This window comes from Adiantum capillus-veneris, chromosome 8, assembly GCF_014529385.1.
Source record: "Adiantum capillus-veneris isolate H3 chromosome 8, ASM1452938v2, whole genome shotgun sequence".
NCBI classification, from domain to species: Eukaryota; Viridiplantae; Streptophyta; class Polypodiopsida; order Polypodiales; family Pteridaceae; genus Adiantum; species Adiantum capillus-veneris.
This window is the reverse complement of record NC_140938.1, coordinates 55860034-55880522: the sequence shown is the minus strand read 5'-3', so window position 1 is coordinate 55880522 and position 20489 is coordinate 55860034. Positions and strand designations below refer to the sequence as shown.

Here is a 20489-nt window from a genome sequence, read left to right as displayed (position 1 = left end):
ATCACTTGAGAATACATCACTATACTCTGTGAGTAAGTGAGTTAGCTTTTGCCTTGCAAAAGGAGAAAGTAAACTAGATTTATGTTGGGATGGAGAATCTTGTAATTCCTTCAATATTTGTTTTACAACAGCTGCACGTTGCTCTTTAGAGTTGTTAGCACTTTTCTCTTCAAAAAAATATATTGCACTTTACATATCATAACTAGCACTTTGCTCTTGAGAATTCACAAGACTTGGAGACAAGCAGTAACACAAAAAGACTTCATCTATTAAAGCTGCTTTCTGTAAAATAGAAAGCTCGACTATACATATAAGAGGTGCAGATGGTATATTTTTCTCACCAAGAGAAAGCACATGTTTACCATTGGCCATAAAGGATAAGGAGTTGTGTTCGTAACTAGTGTGCAATGTGTTTCCTAAACCATGCTGCACTCTCGTCCTAAAACTACATCAACACGGTCATGTTCATAACTTGAAAGTTAAGGGTCATCGTATGATCTTGAACAATAAGCTCAACCCCTTGAAAACTACCGTGTCCCATACTTATTTATAATTTCTAGACATCTGTTCTACCACATACTTGTGGGAGCAGGGAGTCTGTGTAATCTTCGATTTCTTGACTAGCTTATAATTGAGGAAGTTATGAGTTGCATCATCATCCACTAAAATACGAACACATTGTCCGTTAATATTACCATGCATGCGAATCAACTCATGGGGACAAGTGTGTGTAGGTGGGATATCCTCGCCGGCCATGGTAAACACACGCTAATGTAGAGAGAGAAAAAAAGTAAACTTGTACCTTGTAAAGCTTGAAGTCTTTGTGTTTTTTATGCTCGACGACTTTTGCATTGCATGTGATACTTGTCTTGCAAAAATTGTAGCGCTTCACATCTTGTTCTTTGTAAGGACACCTTCGTTGATTCTTCACAAAAACCCGTCGTTTTTGTGAAGGCTTATGTTCACTTGTGAAGCTTCCTCTGTGAAGAAAAATGAATTTTGGAAGAAAACTTGCCTTTCTCCTCTAAGGAGTGAAAAGGTAGGGTGAAACTACTTCCTTGAAGTTTGTAGCTTTCTTTTCCTTCTAGCTTTCTTTGTGAACTCAAGTATGCTATCTTTCCTTGTTGTATGCAGCAAGGCTCAATAGCTAGGTTCAACCCTTCTTCATACAAGGGTTTAGAGGGACTTCCTACATGCGCAACGAACGACGTTGACAGAGTCTCGGTGCCATAGAGTTTTCGATCGAGTTTTCCTTGGTCGCCCGACTCTTCATCGTGCGATGTGGTGGGTGTACGTGGGGCGGCTGCGGCTACTACTCGTTGTCTATCTGATCGTGTTGCTGTATCCAGAACTCTGTGCATGTCTTCTCTGTTTGCTGTGCTGTGGAGGGCGTCATCTTCCCCGCCTGTTGTCTGCGGACCGTGGGAGAGGAGATGTGCATCACATGCACATGCAACCTGCTTTTTTTCTTTTTCGAAATAGCTCGGGTACCAGTGTGACAGGACGAGTGTAATTCCATGTGCTATGGAGGGCGTATGTGGGGCGGCTGCGGCTACTGATTGGTGTTTGTCTGACCTTGTTGCTGCACCCAAAACCCTGTGCATATCTTCTCTTCTGATGTGTTGTGGAGGGCGTACGTGGGGCGGTTGCGGCGCCTGCTTGGTGTCTGTCTGACCATGTTGCTACACCCAAAATCATGTGCATATCTTCTCTTTTGATGCGCTGTGGAGGGCGTACGTGGGACGAGAGTAATGCCGTGCACGGTGGAGGGCATATGTGGGGCGGCTGCAGCTACTGCTCACTATCTGTCTGACCGTGCTGCTACACCCAGAACTCTGTGCATGTCTTTTGCTGGCGCTATGGAGGGCGTCGTCTTCCCCGTTGTTGTCTGCTGATTGTGGGAGAGGAGATGTGCGTTGCATACACATGAAACCTGCTTTTTCCCTTTCTTGAAATAGCTCTGATACCAGTGAAAGAACGAGAGTAATGCCGTGTGCTATGGAGGGCATACGTGGGGCGGTTGCAGCTACTGCTCGCTGTCTGTTTGACTGTGCTGCTACACCTAGAACTCTGTGCATGTCTTCTCTTTTGATGCGTTGTGGAGAGCGTACGTGGGACGAGAGTAATGCGTGCGCTATGGAGGGCATACATGGGGCGACTGCAGCTACTGTTTGCTATCTGTTTGACCGTGCTGCTGCACCCATAACTCTATGCTTGTCTTCTCTTTTATTGCACCGTGGAGGGCGTCATCTTCCCCCCCTTATGTCTACAGATCGTGGGGGAGGAGATGTGCGAAATAGTTCAAACACTAGTGAAGTGACAAGAGTAATGTTGTGTGCTTGTGCTCCACCCAACCATGCTATCTTATAGCCTCCCCCTAGCATACACACTGGCCGATCGTGCTGGTCCCCTCGGCCCTTGCCCATAGGATGCGTGTCCTTTTTCCCTTTCCCAAAATAGCTCGGATACCAATGAAAGGACGAGAGTAATGACGTGTGCTAGGCTCCATCCAACCATACTATCTTTATTCTTATAGCCTCCCCCCAGCATACACACTGTCCGGCCGTGCCGGTGGCCTTGCCCATAGGACCTGTGTCCTTACACAGTTGGTACTAGAGGGCCTGGTGTTAGTGATGGGAGCATAGCAAGCAATGGGAAGAGGGAGGGCACCAAGGGACCTTTAGCGTCTTGGCATGATCGTGGCACCACAGACAACCAGGATGATGAGGTCGGAGTATGTGATAGGATGCATTGGAGGAGAAGTTGAGGCCCATGCTGACCAACCATTAGTAGACTCTCTTGTACAACATGTGTAGCTGCTATCGTGTTATTGGAATCGATCTGGAGCGTCATGGCATGGTGATCTACTTGATGAGAAGGTCCAACACGAAAAGCTAAAGGCCGTACGCCATGGGTTCACTCCCTGTGGCTACTCCGACCATCCCCACAAAACATCCAAAGATCTATCGATGCCCTACATCACCAAAATAGTGGACATCATCTAATTTTTCATCATTAGGCAAGGCCATAGTAGTATCGCTGATTATATTGCGTGTTTTCAGTTTATGCAAATTGCGCTCCTTCATAGTTGCATGTGTGTGTGTATTTTTGCAAGCTTCCATGATGTGTTTTCATTGAAGTACTATCATGGCCACGAAAATGACAGAAGATGGTGGGTCTCTTTGCCACACTATAGCTCTTTTAGCTAATGACTTCTAATCTTGATGGTTCACCTACTGACGATTGCTGCTGGGGGCCATGCAAGAACAAGATTGTGGTCTTGATTAATCGGTCCATGTTGAATCTAGTGCTTCAAGAACACATTATTGACAACACCAGTTGCAAGTTGAATATTCATGCATGTATGCGTACTCCACTAGAGCCTTGTGTTGCAAGAGAATACCCTTAGATAAGCACTGGTGCAAGCTAATGGTAGAAAAACTAGACCATCCACGTGCTAGCAAAACATGTGAGCCTTATTTTAGTACCTTGTGTGCATTGTAGTGGTTTCGATTGATGATGGTGTTGGGTGATTCCACCTATGGTTGTTTTTTGTTGTTGGACAATGGATCGATTGCATTTGGATAGGAACCTTATTGCAAGCATTTTGAAGATATTCACTCTTTGGTCCTATGAAGTAGTCTTTTGGAGAATGCTCTTTGGTGATTCTCGGGATATAAAGTTTTGTTCAACATAATTTAAGATTAAAGAATGATGTCGACAATAACAACCTTGGATACTTCATTTAAAATGATTTGGTTAACAGCAAATAGACTGTTAACGTCGTAGGAAACTATCCCAAGAGACCTTAAAGATCTATACGATGAGGAGAGTTGAACTCGAGACTTGTTATTCAAAAGGGAAATGGCATAACCAACCTCTCACACTTGGGCGCTCGGTCTCCCTCATGAAACAAGCAATTGCTAGTTTCTTTTCACAAATAGAGTTGTTGAGATTTTGTGATACTTGTTGTTGTATTTTATTGGTGGAGGCAGGCCTTGTGATTTTATTACTTGTTTTTTTTCAAAATGCGTAACCTTGCCCGAAATATAGAATTTATTACGTATTTTGGTAAGTCTCCCCGAAAACTCTCCCGCCACACATATCCAAGCTACCTCGGAATGCAGGGCCTGGGGTGTCTGGCTTCCTGCATTTCGCAAGGCGTTTACATGAAGCTTGGATGGCCTACAAGCCCAGCATACATGAGTGCTATGGCAGAAGAGCAGCTGCCAGAGAGGCAAAAGAAGGGAAAAGCGGTAGTAGTGGGTGGAGGCTGGGCTGGCTTTGGTGCAGCGCACGCCCTCGCCCAGGCAGGCCTCTCTGTCACTCTTCTCGATGCTGCTTCTGACCCTGGTGGAGTACCGGCTTTCGCACCTCTCAAGGCCGACCTGTTGAGGCTGGCATCAAGGGCATCTGGTATACTCCTCATTGCTCTTTGCTCTTTTTGTTGATCTGTTGCATGATATGGAACCTTTTTTAAGAATTTTGGTAGGCAACTTGTCCATTAACTGCAAGAGACAGCTCAGTTAGCTTGTATTTCCTGATAAATGTTGTTCAATTTGAAGAGGCAAGCTGTGCTACGCACTTGCGTTGCACCATTCACTATTGGCATTGTTTGATTCAATTTTTGTGGTAGCTAAGAGACACTATGGGTGGTGAGCTTGTACTGTCTGATATGTGCTGTGCTACTCATGTCATGCCACAATTTCTTTACCCACATCATATTTTCGCCTAAATTCCTTCCTTGTGGTTTTGACATGCAATCTGGCAGTCATACTGTCCTGCGCCTTTCTTGATGGTACCCAAATGAGTGTGCATTCTTGCATGCACACCAACAAGCCTTAAAAGATTTTACTTGTTATTTGATTCATGCTTGGACCCTATTTAGTTCAAATACCCCTGAAAAATGGTAAATAAAAAAAACTTGGCTTCATCCTACAACAGTGTAACAAGAAATGTTTTGTGTGTTTCATCGTTTCATTTCAAAAATGCCAAGACGAAACACACGTTTCTAGGATACATCCCATATAGATGGTCAACCAAGTGGTAGAATATGTTGCACATCACACACTATGAGGCTAATTTTTAACTTTGATAGTAGAACTTTTCTTTTTTGAGCCTGAGAAATGTGTTCTGTCCCCTTGTTTTGAAATGTTTTGAGTGTTTCGTGTCTCATCTCGTTTCGAGGGGACGAAACACGTTCAAGTGACACTGTCCTACAAATTGCCCAGGTTGGTCTGAAGAAGCTGGTTGTGGCATAAATTTCAGTTCCTCGCTTATGATTTATGACGACATTTTGCAGGTGGCAATATGGAAACATCTATGAGCTTGTCAAGGAGCTTGGAATTGTGAGTTTCCTTTCCAGATACTATAAACTAGTTAATTGCCATGGCATATGTTTTCTGCACACAAATGTGATGTCATTTTGTGCAGCCTTGGCCATTTACAGATTGGACAAGAAGCACATTTTATTCTCCTAGTGGAATCCAAGTGGAGGCTCCAATTTTTAGTCCTCTTCCAAGGCTTCCAGCACCTTTTGGATCTTTTATCTACACATCTCCTTACTTCAGGTACGATTTATGTGCTCAGCCTTGTAAGATCACGACTCGTCTTTTTTAGTGACTTTCTCCTCATTCAACTCAGCGCTTGTTTCAGATCCTTGTCTATCATGGATAGATTAACGGCCCTCCCTTTACTCCAAGCTCTTGTAGAGTTTGATGTGGTATGTTACCTGCAGAACATTCCTTTCCTCATGTCATGTGTGTATAACATTAAAAACCAATTTTGAACTTGTGGATAGGTTCTAACCATGTTTTTAAAGTATGCATTACTTATCATTTAGGGGTTTTCTTTTGTGCAATTCATGTGCTTGGTTTTGTGTGTGCACATGCGATTGAATGTGTAGCGGGAGCTAATTATATCTGTTTTGTTATTGATGATCACATGTGATTTGTCTCTCTGCACTGTAAAGTTTGTGTACGTTATTGAGTTGACAAATTTGTTTCCAGGACGAAGATGCTTATGGAAGCTATGATTTGATGACAGCAATGGAACTTTTTAGAAAGGCAGGAGTCTCTGCCAAGCTATACAAAGAGTTTTTGGAGCCCATGCTGTTAATTACATTGTTTGCACCTCCTGAGCAGCTATCAGGTTTATTGCATTTTGTGCCTTGTTTGCTTTGAACTTAGAATGCTACAATCATTCTGAAGGCTTATTCACATATGAAGCTCGATGCCCACAGCTGCTGCTGCTCTTGCGGCGCTTTATTTCTATGTGCTGGCCCATCAGCCGGACTTTGATGTTTGTTGGTGCAAGGGTTCTGTTGCAGAGAAAATATTTAGACCTTGGCTCTCAGTAATTGAGAAGCTGGGAGGTCAAGTTCTTGGTGGAAAGCGAGTGCAGAGCGTTTTGTGCAGCAGCGAGTCGAAGGTTTCTTGCAAGTAATTTCTTAGAAGTCTTTTACATGTAGGTTACGGTTGTTCCATATGTAGCTGTATGCGGTAGTGAAATCGAAATTTTTATTGTGTAAGCTTTTGTGCATTTTTTTTGGTGTTGACCTGATGAGTATGTAAGTCAGATGCCTGTCACCAGATTTCATAGATATTGAAGATCTAAGAAGTTACACAAACCACAGATTGAAGTTTGAGGAGAAAGAAGCTATCAGTTAAGTCACAAGCCAACTCTGTTTTGGGGCCTGTTGGGTCAAAAACTCCATTTCCAACATCCTCTGTTTCTCGTGTCCTTCTGGCCGTTTCTTTTGGAAGTTCCGTCGATTGCATACAGTATATATTTGTAAAATGCCGTTTGTAATCTGTTCACTCGAAAAGAGCCAGCCGTCTCTGTCTTAGTGGCCTTATCGGTCTCGTTGTGTCCCTTCCATCTGCCTATGAGTTCAGGGTCACAGGGTATAAAATGAGATTGGCTTTGGAGTACGATGGGCCAAAATATCCAACTTTATGGTGCTAAACTATTATAGAGGCTGGCACAGACAAAAGCAGCATTTCAGCTGTCAGCAGAAAACGATTTGATGGGCCTACTGGAACGGAGCTTTGGTTCTTCTCAGATGGTGTAGGGGATGGTCGTGCACTGACCACCCCAGTGATCAGCTCCACTGGTTGCCCATGACCATTCCCGGCCGTCAACGTGCAATAGAGTGGGGGCCAATGACATGGTGACAGAGTAGGTGACAGTCTGTGAGCCATCACAGGTCCACCACCACAGTCGACCACTGTTTCAGTCAGGATGTTCTCCTCCTTGCTGATGTGATACACCTCGTCATTCCCTGGGCTGACTTGGATAGCAATGATTGGTTCTGCAGACTGCAAATTGCGGTTGCTGGCTTGTCACACATCCAGACATCGATAGGAAAATTCTGCAATTAAATGGCCAGTAGAAAGACGGCCAAGATGCACAGCCCCCCGAAGCTGGACTTTGACGTTAGATGTAATTGTATTTTTTATGTCTGTGTCCTGGAAAGCTCTATTTCACTACAATACTTTTGGCAATCTTTTACTCGCTGAAGTTTAGGCCTGTTGCATGCATTCTGCATTTAGGATTTTAGAAACTTTTGGATTTCTGCAGTGAATACCTCTGGACATTTGGAATCATATGAAGCAGACGTCGTTATTTTTGCAGTTGGTGTACAGGCTATGCAGGTATGCCATTTCTTAGTGTCCAAGAGATGTTTCTGTAGGATGGTTTGGTTTGAAGGCCTCCCATGAGGAGAATCATTTTCAAGACAATTCAATACATTTCCGAGATAATGTACAAGATTGGCAAGGCCATCATTGGGGAGCAAACTTCTTGTTTGCTCTTCTCATGTCTTCTTGCAGCTGATGGGAGTGTAAAGGATTGCAGAAAATTGTGGCTTCATCAGATGTTCTGGCTGGCCTGAGTGACTTTGCTGCGGTGTCAAACCTCGGAACTGTTGAAGTGATGGCAATACGTTTTTGGTTGGATTGCATGGTCGAGCTTCCAAATGCAGCCAATGTGCTTGCAGGATTTGAACCAACTACAGGAGGAACTTTATTCCATCTCAACAGCTTACAGGTATACCAATTTATTACAATAGCCAGCTGTATCCATGATGTTATGATAGACCTCTAGGTATTTTAGCGATTGCATTCCATCTGGCTTTAGACAACTGTCATTTTTCTTATGCCAACCTGTTAATTGATTTAAATGGTTCTTTAAAGTTCCATGGAAAACTCTGTTGCTTCACTATTTTAGCTGCTGACATTTCCTCAGGACGAATTCAAAGAGGAGAAAGGAAGTATATTTGAAGTAGATTTTTACCATGCAAATCAGCTCTTGCATTGAAGTCAGAGACGAGATCTGATACAAAGTCAGAGTAACAAAATAACAACAGAACAAAACAAAAATACTATGGAATCCTAAAGCTGCTCGATGTGAACTAAGCAAAATAAGCAGCTGGCTGGGATAGCTAATTAGCTAAATCAAAGGGGATCTAGCATCGGTCGTTGGCGGATCTCATCAATCTCCTCCATGGTCAGTAGTCTGACCGGGCGTCGTGCATGCCTGGCCAAAGTGATCCGAATCTTCTGATGCAGCCTCCGTCGATGCTGTGTAGTCCCTCGCAATTGTGGGCGTCTCGATCTCCCCAACTCAATCGCTCGGTCGATCAGTGTGCCTCTGGTGCGAGACGAATGTGAGCTCTGATGTGGGAGTAGCTCCTCGCTGCCCACTGTCTGCTCTAAAGAAATCTGTGATCCATCTCTGAGACTGGCTAGCCTCTCCTCTCATCAAGCTATCTCTGTGTTTGCGCAGCTCGAGCAAGAACAAACCCAGGCATCTCTGATCCTCGTACCCCGTGACTCTAGAGAGTGGTTCAAAACCCTCTCTAAACAAGCAATGGAGGCGGCCTCGTATCTCGTAGTAGACGGGGCAGCAGTATGTGTAGTGCAACTCTGTCTCAGGCTCCATGTCACACAAAGGGCATGTCCTGGCCTGTACTTGTACTCCGCTGTATCTCCCAGTCTCAATCCACAGATGGTGTGAAGATGTGCGTATCTGGCCAGTAGCACATCGTATCCCACGAGACAGGTGGGTGTCCATGTATCTGGGTCTCGTCACAAAACCGTCCGCTGTAAGCTAGAGAAGACGCTCTCTGTAGAAAGCCATCTTCGTGTCCAGCTCCTATGCTGGCTGTATCCATGTCCTCCAGGTGTCTAGCTGAGTCAAGTCTAGGCGGATGAGCCTAGTGATCTCGGAGTGTGTAAGAGTGAGATGGTGCATCCAGTGAGTACTAGAAGGGTGGTAACCTTTCTATGGTGAACCCATGCGCCTGAAACCATGATGTCTCTCCCCATACCAGCATGTTGTATCTCCTTGCATGGCTAACTGTCGAGAGGACTCAAGTGCAAGGCGGGCATATCTGTCTCTGGGAAGTTCTCACATGCGGTGTATGAAGGAGACTGATCTGGCGAGTGCCTCAACCACTAGTGGGGGGGCCGCTAGCTCTGCTCGGATAGTGGCACGTGTGTTGAAGCCTTGGCTCTAATGAGCCGCGAGATCACAGAGACCAGAGGTTTCTCCATGTCCCCCCATCCATGAGTGCGACCCGACCTCTCGTGATGATCCAATGATGGTCCCCATATCTCAGCTCCATAGAGCAATGTAGAAGCCATCAAAGTGTCAAAGAGCCAGAGCTTTGTCCGAGGCTCTTGAAATTGAACTTGCGAACACATCCTCTCCGATCTACCCAATGCTGCATGGGCTCTAGTCAGGGCTCTAGTCAATCTGGTCTCTGCTGCTCTCCTCAATGAAAATGCTGGTTCGCTAAAAACCACTCCAAGGTAAGTGTAAGCATCTGTATACTCCACGGTCTTCTGGTCGTATGTGAATGTAGGTGCTGACCTCCTGATCCACAGTGGGGTGGTATTAAACACCATAACCTTGGTTTTACCAAGATTGACAGACAAACCACTTTCATGGGCAAACCCATGCAAAGCATCCAAGTGACATTGCATCCCTTCGGAGAGTCGGAGATCAACACATTATCATCAACATAACACAATAGTGGAATCCATGTCCCTGCCAGCTGTGCACCTCTATCACCATCGCTCTCAATGTAGTCAGAAACCTCATCCACATACATACCGAATAGAGTAGGAGAGAGCGGGCAGCCCTGCTTCACCCCAATAGTGGAGTGAGCTGGTGTAGATAGACCCTCTGAGGTGTGTACATGCCCCACTACTGACTTGTATAATGCCATGATCCCCCAAATGAGCTCTATGGGTACTCCCATCTCCTATAGTCTGTGCATCAATCTAGCTTTGGTTACTGTGTCAAATGCTTTGCGGAAGTCCACAAAGTTGCAATAGATCCGTCTCCAATGTGATCTGCCCTCCTCAATGATGGCTCTGAGTGTCAAGATATGGTCAAGAGTAGAAAAGCCTCTCCTGAACCCTGTCTGCCTGGCTGCACGTATCCTCTCCCTCTCTGCCCATCTATTGAGCTGCTGCTCAAAAATGGATGCGTACAACGGTGAGAATGTGTGTCCAATCATCATAGTGCGATAATCCCTAGGCTCCATAGGGTCTCCTCACTTGAAGATAGGTACAATAGTAGATAGGCTCCAAGTATTAGGCAATTCTTCACACATAGCAAGGTTAAACATAACTGCTAGAAGCTCTGCTAGTAGATCTCTGGCATGCATGAAATGCTTAGCCATCAAGCCATCATGATCATATGCTCTTGTAATAGACTTGGACACTCCAAGTCAAGAATCTACCGCGACACGACACGAATTCACTTCAAAACAGTTCACAACTTGATTCGACACTGGCCCGATGGAGTTCCGTGCCAAGAGGTATTGGCCTCAAAGATTGGCGCCCCTTTCGGTATTTCTTTCTATATTAAATCTATTGCCAAAGTACAAGGGAGTGGTTGGGTCTCACTCTCAAACTCTGCGTCCAGATGCTTTGAGAAGCGGGAGCCCAAACCACACTTATAAAGAGTTACAAGGGATGCCAAAAGCAGAGCCCCAAAAGCTGTCCCAAAAGCTGCCCATTGAAAGCATTCTCAAAATAAAGAAACTCCTCTCACTTGCTTGGTAAAAATAAAGCAAAGCTAAAAGCTCTCTCTCTCTCTCTCTCTCTCTCTCTCTCTCTCTCTCTCTCTCTCTCTCTCATGTAGACTTTTGCGTAGCCCAAAAGTTGAAAGTCCGTACACTGCTTCTGCAAAAAGCGCCTCAAAATGCGAGGTGTCCGTACGTTGCTGCCACATGGCAGTGCAGGGAATTCCCGAAATGCTCGCCTGCAAAGAGGTTATGTGTGTCCGGTCTGCAACCCATTTATGGGTCTAGGCTTATGCCACGTCACTGGTTTGTGACATACCCCCCTCTTGAAAGCATTGTAATCGCCCTTGATTACGCCTGCAAAACAGACAGAGGCCATAAACTGTCTTAGCAGACATTGACTATTAGTACCGACGCACTAGGAACACACATCTAGCACCTGTACTAATCAACAGTCACATCACACGATATCAAAGGACTTCACATGACAAATCACATTCAAAATTCGTTCGAATCTCAGACCCCGATTATTCGGCAACATATTTAGATCCACTCGGGACCTCATAGATGTCGGATTGACTAATCCTTATTGCAACCATGTCTATCGAGATCGTTTAGACCAAAATGCTGCAGTCATTTCGTCTATGAGTTCCTACACTTAAATAAGTCAAGCACAAGTCAGTATCGGGAATTCCAGTTCATAAAGTCATACAACAGAATATTGTCAGCTCATAGAATCCTTGAAACTCAAAAGAGACATCAGTGACTTTAGTATCAAAAATCGAGGCAATCTGTTGACAAAGGAGCGGAGCGACTCTCCTCATGTGCATACCACCAGATTCCGCCCAAGTTGAGTTCAGGGCTCCATTTAGAATACACTATGCTAAACCAAATGCTTCGAGGTAAAGATTCACAATCTGAGGAGTATCTACTAGGTCCTCCTCCTCCATTCATTGCATCCAATGTGGAGTAGGTCTTGAATTTAACCAAGAACCGTCTTATCGGCTTTACCTTTAATCTTTCTGTGCCAATATCTATTCTGGTACGAGTATCTGCTCGTTTTCTTCCACTTCGGGTTGCTCATATGGCTCCCCATCATCGAGCACATTGCCTTTAAAAGGCTTCAAGAGACTCACATGAAACATTGTGAAGTTTCCAAGTGTCGGGCAGCTTCAGTCTAAAGGAGACATCATTTATCTTTTTGAAATCTGAAAAGGTCCATAGTATCTCATGCTAAGCTTTCGAGAAGGCCGCTCCTTCCCCTTTTTCTTTCTCAGGCGTGCCTTCTCAAAATGTAAGAGCATCCAATCGTTCTCCTTCAATTCAAATCGTGACGATGTTGATCTGCTGCCTTTTTTGAGATTTCTGCAAAGCCTTCTGGACGAAGTCCAAGTCCCTCGTGAATTGGTTGGCTTCAAAGAAAAATCTTATCTTTCGAGCTAAGGAAGGGTGAAACCTTGGTAGCAAATTCAATAATCTCAAATGGCACCTTTCCTATCAAAGAGTTAATCGTGTTTCTGTAGGCATATTCTACCAAAAGTAAAAACCTTTTACCGTGAAGTCTACAGATCCAAAGAAGAAGACTTCAACAAATCTAGTACTACTGAATTAGCAATCTCTGATTGTTCGTCAGTTTGCGGGTGGAACGACGACGAGAATTGCAACCACGTGCCAATGTTCTCACAAATAGCCTTCCAAAACAAACTCAAGAATCTGGGGTCTCTGTCGGAGACAATCGTCTCAAACATGCCATATAATGTAATCTGAAGATCTGGGCCTTAAACAATCGTGTCCACGCCGTGTTTTCGGGAGATCAAAATGATATCCATTGCAATACTTTTCCACACCTTTCAAGGTGGTAACAATGCCGCAGTGACCCGAAAAGGTGGACAATGACATTCGGTTAGAACCTTTTCATTTAATGGCTGTGTAATGCACAACATCGTTTTCTTTATCAAGTAGCCATCCAGAATGGAATATTCCGCTACTACCCCATTCTATATTCAACTGAATGCATCTACAAAAATATGTATCTGTGGCATATTGGCCGACCATATCCTCGAAGCTTCTATGATGTATCGCGAAAATAGCCAGAACCAACGGCTTCCGGGACAAAGTATCTGCCACTAATTTCTTCTGTCCCTGCACATGGACAATCTGAAAGTAAAAGTGTGACCAGATGTTTGCCCACCACATCTGCTTTTCTGATAGCTTCTTCTGTGACAAGAAGTAGCGTAAACTCCAACCATCTGTGAAAATTGTAACATCGGCTCTGAGTAGGTAATGTTGCCACTGAGCAAGAGCATGGATAACCGCCAAAAGCTCTTTCTCACATATCTGTATTGTCAATTCTGGCTTGAAAACAATCGGCTCTCATAAGCAATGACATGGCCTTCTTGCATTAAGATTGCATCCAGACTACGACCACAAGTATCACAATATACTTCAAACGACTTCTGCAAATACGGCAAAGTCAAAACTGGTCCTGTAGTCAAAGTTTGTTTCAATTTTTGAAAGGCGACTCTGTGGGTCCCCACGAGAAAGGGACTCCTTTCTATGTTAACAAATGCAAAAGGGTAAGCAACCCTTGCAAAATTTCTGATTAACCGCCGGTAGTAAGAAAATAAGCCCAAGAAGCTTCGACATTCTTCAAAATGGGCCAATCTCGGATAGTCTCTTTCTTGGCCGTGTCCATTTGCATTCCTGCTGCTGAGACAATGTGACCCAAAAAGTGTATCTCTAGGCTCGGCTCACACGATAAGGTGACCGGTTCATTGGTGTGGTTCCAGGTATCAGATCGATGATAATATGATATGATTCTCAGGACGAGCTGGTGGCAACTCGCCTGGCAGGCCCTCTGAAAAGCAATCAGCACGAGTGTGGAGAAAGTCTTGGCGTTCTTTTTCGAGGTCTAAACATATTCGACCTTGAATCATCATTCAGTCCTTTCCAGAAAGTAAGGAAACCGAATTTCATCAAGTACAATCTCTGTGCCCTTCATTCAGTCCTTTCCAGAAAGTAAGGAAATTGAATTTCATCAAGTACAATCTCTGTGCCCTTCATTTGTCAAAGTCGCTCTCTCGGCCCGGTAGCCAACCATGGCGTTGTTCTTGTGGTACCAAGGGATTTCGAGTAGGACGTCACAACCTCCCAAGGGAATTATGTAGAAATCCTCGTGTCCTAAACACCCTTGACATTGCAAACAAAGTTTTCCAATGATCGATATAATGGCAACATCTCGTCCGGGTGCCGTTAGAACTACCTCCGCCTGTGGCCTCAGCCTGTGAGCCGCCAATTCAAGTGAAAAGAAGTTGGCCTTGGCTCCTTCATCCAAGAAAAAGAGGGCTTCTTGATCTTTCACTTTGTCCTTAAAGCGGTAAAGTTTTGTACTTCCATTCATTTGATTTGGTTCGGGCCTCACGCAATGTGGTACTAGTTTTGCTTTAATCTGTCTTTTTTGCCACGTTCCTCAGTTGCTTTCAAACTCTCTAACCTTTCTTCATCCTGTTCAGTTGGAACCTTTTTAGGGCACTTCGCGGAGATGTGCCCAATTTCCTCGCATCCAACATTTCTCTTTGGTATAGTTGACCCTCTCTCGAAGAGTGAGCTGGGGTCGTGCATCCTGTTCTTTCTTTTCTGGGTAACTCTTCTTCTTTCTACTTTCATTGTTAGAAGTCTGTTCGGTTCTCTGCGTCATGATCTTATCTGTGGGGCCTGAATGAATGGCAAAACCCTGTTTCGCATGACTAATCAGTTCTTGAATGGAATCTGACTTTCGCTCTAAGCAGTGATCTTGGATCTTTGTAGGAAATTCGTCACCAGAAGGGCAATGCAATGAAAAGGAAAGCAAGTCACCTGGCCTAGGAGAAAGTAGGTTGAAGGGTATGTTGTCCATGCAATTAACACTTGAGGAGAAAGATAGTTTTTTGAAAATGTTGATGGGATTTCATTGATAACTATGAAAGAATCACAGGCATTACAGTGGTGGAACATCATATTAAGCTGAAGGAAGGGGTAAAACCAGTTGTGCAGAAGCTACGGCGACTAGGGGTCATACAAGAAAAGCACTCTTGGTTGAGGTAAGGAAGTTGTTGGAAGCAGGATTCATCTGTCCTGTAGAAAACTCAGAGTGGGTGTCACCCGTAGTAGTGATACCTAAAAAGAATGGTAAGTGGAGGGTCTGCGTTGACTACAAACCACTAAATATAGCTACAAAAAGAGACCACTTTCCTCTCCTTTTCTTGGATGAAATTTTGAATGAAGTAGCGGGTTTTGAATGCTACACTGTGTGTGATGGTTATTCTAGATATTTTTAAATACGCATAGCCTTGGACGACCAGCTAAAAACCACTTTTATCACGCCATGGGGTTGTTTTGCATATAGAGTTATGCCATTTGGTCTCACAAATGCACCTGCCACATTCCAAAGATATGTCACATATGTTTTTCAACCGTTCTTTGGAACATCCATAAGAGTGTTCATTGATGATTTTTGTATATATAGCTCTTGCATTTCACATTTAGGAAAGGTAATTGAAGGTTTGGCCAGGTTGCAAAGCTTAGGCGGGTAATTAAATGTGGATAAATGTCACATTGGGGAGAGTAAAGTTATTTTACTAGGCCATGAAATTTCAGCAAAAGATATCAACGTCGATCCAAGTAAGATATTTGTACTCATAGCCCTACCTTCACCAACAACCGCACGACAACTGATCTCTTTTTTACAGAAAGTGAGGTAATTGAGTAGATTCATACATCTACTATCACGACTTGTTCTACCATTGCAACAGCTCACTCAAAAATCAACTTTCACTTGGGACGAGGAAAGCGAACATCACTACAACAAGGTAAAGGAGGTCTTAGCCACCTTGCCAACTATCTCACCACCTAAGTGGGATGAAAAATTCTATGTCACCTCAAGTGTGGGTGATGACTCATTGGGGGTTGTGCTACTCCAAAAGGATACAACGACATCTTTCATGAGGCCAATCTATTTCTCTAGTCGAATGATGACAGCAATAGAGAAAGGTTTCACCCATGTGGAACACTTAGTCCTAGCTCTTAGATTTGCTACTACAAAGTTTAGGTCATATTTGCTGCCTAAGCAATTTGTGATTCTAACCACGGATGAGGTGTTTCCCTATGTTGTACAACACATGAATGTGTCTGCTAGGATTACTAAATGGCTAGTTCGTCTGCAAGAATTAGTCTACACGATACAAGTGGAAAGCACGACAGGGCAAGCTTGGGAGGACTCATGACCTACCAAGGATTCGAGAGGAAGGAGTAGCAATTTAAAAGGGAAGAAGTTCGATCACCTCCAGTACCACCGATGATAGAAGGAGGACACTCTCTCTACTTTGATTGAGCCTACAAACAAGCATCCGACAAAGCAGCTGCGGGCATAGTGGTCTTTGGTGACAAAGGGGCAAAGGTATTTTCACTTGGCCATTTGTTAGATTCACATTCTAACAACAAAGCTGAGTATGCAGCACTAACCAAGGGTTTACAATGGTGCGTCTCGCAAGGGGTACAATGCCTTAATGTATTTGGGGATGCCCTACTTCTGGTAAGGCAAGTAAATGGAGTATGGACATGCAAGGATCCTAGCTTGAGGACTCACTTAAGTGGTGTAAAAACCTTGTTGGATAAGTTTGAAGAAGTTCAAATACACCATATCCCAAGGACTCAAAACCATGAAGCAGATGCCCTAGCAAGTGAAAGACTGCAGGAAGTGTTGGTTGGGGCTATAAAGCTAAAGCTCCCTCTATTTCAAGGTAGTGATGCCTTACCTGATATCATGCATTTTTTGGAAACAGGAGAATGCCCATCGGATTTAACAAAGGGACAGAAGCAATGGCTAACACGGAAGGCCACAAGGTATCGGCTCATCAATGATGGTTTGTACTGTAAGGGTAAGGACCAAATACTCAAGAAGGTCCCTCTCTCTCATGAAATCACGGGAGTAATTGCTAGCTGTCATGACGGGGTCTGTGGTGGTCACTTTGCTAACAAGTAGGAAAATCTTGCAGGCTGGTTTCATATGGTCTAGCCTCAACCGAGATGTACACCACTGGTGCAAGACGTGTAAGCTGTGTCAAAAGACCGGCACTAGGTCACTTATGCCTGAACCACAGACACCTATTCTTTCATATGAACCGTTTGAAAAGTGGGGTATCGATGCCATAGGACCATTGCCAAGGGCCAACTCAGAAAAATTTTACATGATCATGGGGGTCGACTACAGGGCTAGATGGGCGGAAGCTACAGCCACTACTAGAATCACAGCGGTAGAGGTAGCTAAGTTTATCTACGAGCACATATGTTGTAGGTTTGGCACACCTTTCGAGATCATCTTTGATAGAGGGCTAGGCTTCAGAGCAGACTTGGTAGGAGAATTAATGCAGAAACTCGGCATTACAAGGAGGCACTCTTCACCATATTACCCTCAATGTAATGGCCTAGTTGGAAAGGTGAATGGAATGGTCTGTAAAATTATTACCAAGCAGGTAAACAATCATCCGGGAGACTGGGATAAGTCCCTACTACCAGCTTTGTGGGCCTAAAGAACCTCATTCTGCACATCCTTGGGATTCACACCGTATCATCTGGTATTTGGTAAAGAAGCAATCTTGCCCATTGAAGTGCAACTACAAAGTCTCAGAGTAATAGCAAGACAACTTCAACGACCTAGCATGCATTTGAGAGATCACATCATCGACTTGGAACGACTACAGCTGGACAGAGAAGAAGCAATAAATTATTATGTGGCACAATCAGAGTACAGTCTGCTTAGCTTCAACCAACATCTGCGAAAAAAAAAATTGAAGAAAGGAATGTTGGTGCTTCGCTATGACAATTGCTTCGACACATGCAAAGATAAGAAACTCCTACTCCGATGGGAAGGCCCTTTCATCATCAGGAAAAAGTATGCCAATGGAAGCTACCAGTTTATGGAAGGTGATGGAAAACTTCATAAAACCAGGGTAAATGGTTGGTTGCTCAAACCTTATTTTCTTCGATTTGACCAGGCTCCACCTATCGAAATCCCAGATGAGGATACACCATCAACCGCCACCTCCGACGACAATAATCAAGCAGATGAGTTAGAGGCATGAATGCCCCTAACCTAAGGGGGAGGGCTAATGATGTCGGGTTACTCGTACCACTCTCTAGCATGGTCAGAGGACTAATGCTCTAGGAAAAGAATGGCGGACGCCCTTTTTTCCCCCAAAATTCCCCTCTTTTCATTATGATCCGTACACTCTCTTACTCCCCCCCCCTTCCCTACCTCGCACACGCCGCTTTTTTTTCTCTCCCCCCCCCTTGTTTTCCTTCCACCAGTGGGCCGAGCGACCTCCCCCCCTCTCTCTCCCCTCTCCCACTACCTCCGTCCCCAGCCCCCCCTTCCTTTCTCTCTCTTTCCTTCCTCGCCCTCGATTGATCTCTCGTTGTGTGTGGGAACATCTCCACATTGTGAGCAATAATAATGCACACTTCCCTTCTCTCATACCCCACCAATGACCCCATTTAATTCCCCTCCCTTCCTCGCTCAGAGATAGTCGAAAGCAGCCCTATACCCCCCCCCCCCCCCCCCCCCCCCCCTCCCTTGTGCGTCCCCTTGGACCAGTCCGTAGGCACATGTTACAGGGTCTCTCTCTCTATCTCCCACACTCCCTCCCTCACTACCTCACACCCCTGCACTCTTGCTCTCTCGCTCTCTGCTCGGACCAGCCCGTAGGTGCATGTTGCAGAACCGAAGGACACACACACACACACACACACACACACACACACACGCATGCACTCTCTCCCCTCACACCCTCCTCAGCGCTGTCATCGCTAGTCGTTCCAATCTCCCTGCGTAGCAAACCATATATATATATATATATATATATATAAAGATAATGTACTTAATAATTTACAAAAAACCCCCCTCCTACTCTCGTTCCCACACACACATATAAACACCATATATTCACACTCACACACACACTCACCCGCATACACACACACACAAAACCATACATACACACACGCGTATACGCACTCATAACAAACAAAAGAAAGGAAGGAAAGGAAACTATCGACACCAACATTAAAGGAAAGAAGGAGGCCAACTCGCATGTCGCCAACACCAAAACAAGAAGTGGCGTAGAAGGCATGCCTCGACCAGCACCGAAAGGAGGTAACACATAACATCTCGGCTTCTCACGACAAAAACCGACTACCACAGCATTTAAACCTCACATCGACCGCCCGAACCATCGACAAAACCCGTGTAAATACCCTAAAACCCCCACTCTTCCCGAATAACCTAGCCATGGCTAGTGGATTGTAAAAAAATCTCCCCATCCCACTCTTTCCTCTCTCTATCTCTACCTTCTCTCTCTCTAGAGGGGCATCTAGATCTTCTACAGCGATCAAGGGATACTTGCAATGACCAGGAGTTAAGGACCACCACGTAAGCCTATATAAAGAGGCCTCCACGTATCACAAAGAGACACAATACACAGAGGGGAGAGGAGACACCCAAGAGAGAGCACTCAAGTTAAGATGGAGCATACTAGCTCCATGCACTCTACATTGTAAGCACCACTAAGCACATAGTGCACCCATGCTTGAGAGCTAATGGCATCATGTTTGGTCGAAAGTTTTGGGCACTCTAGCATTGGCAACATCACCGTTCTCCCTGTGATTCACCGCACCATGTTGAGTTACTAATCAACCACTCTATGCACATGAAGTAGTCGTTGCTCTCCCACCAAGCAACATGAGCATGCTTGGATTGAAGGCATCAATGCCATGCCACCATGGACCGCTCTCAATGTTGGTGATTGATGTTGTTGGTGGCTGCATCCTTGCTATTCCCCCCAACTAACCCTCCCACTAACTCCAAAACCTCGCCATGCACCATATGGTGCTCGTATGCCACGTTACATCCCTAATGCCAAGAGCCAGGCTTGTAGTCGTCAAGACCATCACTTGTAAGTATCTCCATCACCAATAGAGGGTGTAATGTTGTCTTGATCTTTTGAGTCGATTTTTTATTATGATTTTCCATGGTTACGGGATGTTTTGTCTCTCGTATATCACCCTACTCGTGCTCCATCATGTGCAATCCCTCTCGCCAGTCAGTGTGCTCTATTTCGGAGCTTTTCACATACCTCTCTTGTGCACACACTAATGATTAATGATTAGGCATTTCTCTACATGTGAGCGGTTATTACACCACCACTTCATGTTGACTACCTAGAGAGCATTTCATGTTTGCTACCCTAGAGCATGTATGTTTGCGTCCTAGCCGTATTTATGCTAGGTGGTGCCCCTTCCTATCCATAGGATCACTCCCACCTTGACATGATGCTTGGGGATGTTCAGGCTATGTGTGGTGTAGAGGCCACCCCATATGGTATGTTATTTACGGACATCAATTCGATCGTTCCATAAA

General features: G+C 44.7%; 1 pseudogene across 1 annotated transcript; it reads left to right on the top strand.

The window, feature by feature from the left end:
• The first annotated feature begins 4044 nt into the window (after positions 1 to 4044).
• Positions 4045 to 20068, top strand: LOC147452171 (uncharacterized; annotated as a pseudogene). The gene is made up of 10 exons (XR_015188877.1): positions 4045 to 4416; positions 5303 to 5348; positions 5434 to 5570; positions 5656 to 5722; positions 6009 to 6150; positions 6242 to 6300; positions 6380 to 6440; positions 7582 to 7655; positions 7858 to 8049; positions 8248 to 20068. The product of XR_015188877.1 is annotated as an uncharacterized LOC147452171 (transcript).
• The last annotated feature ends 421 nt before the right edge of the window (positions 20069 to 20489 follow it).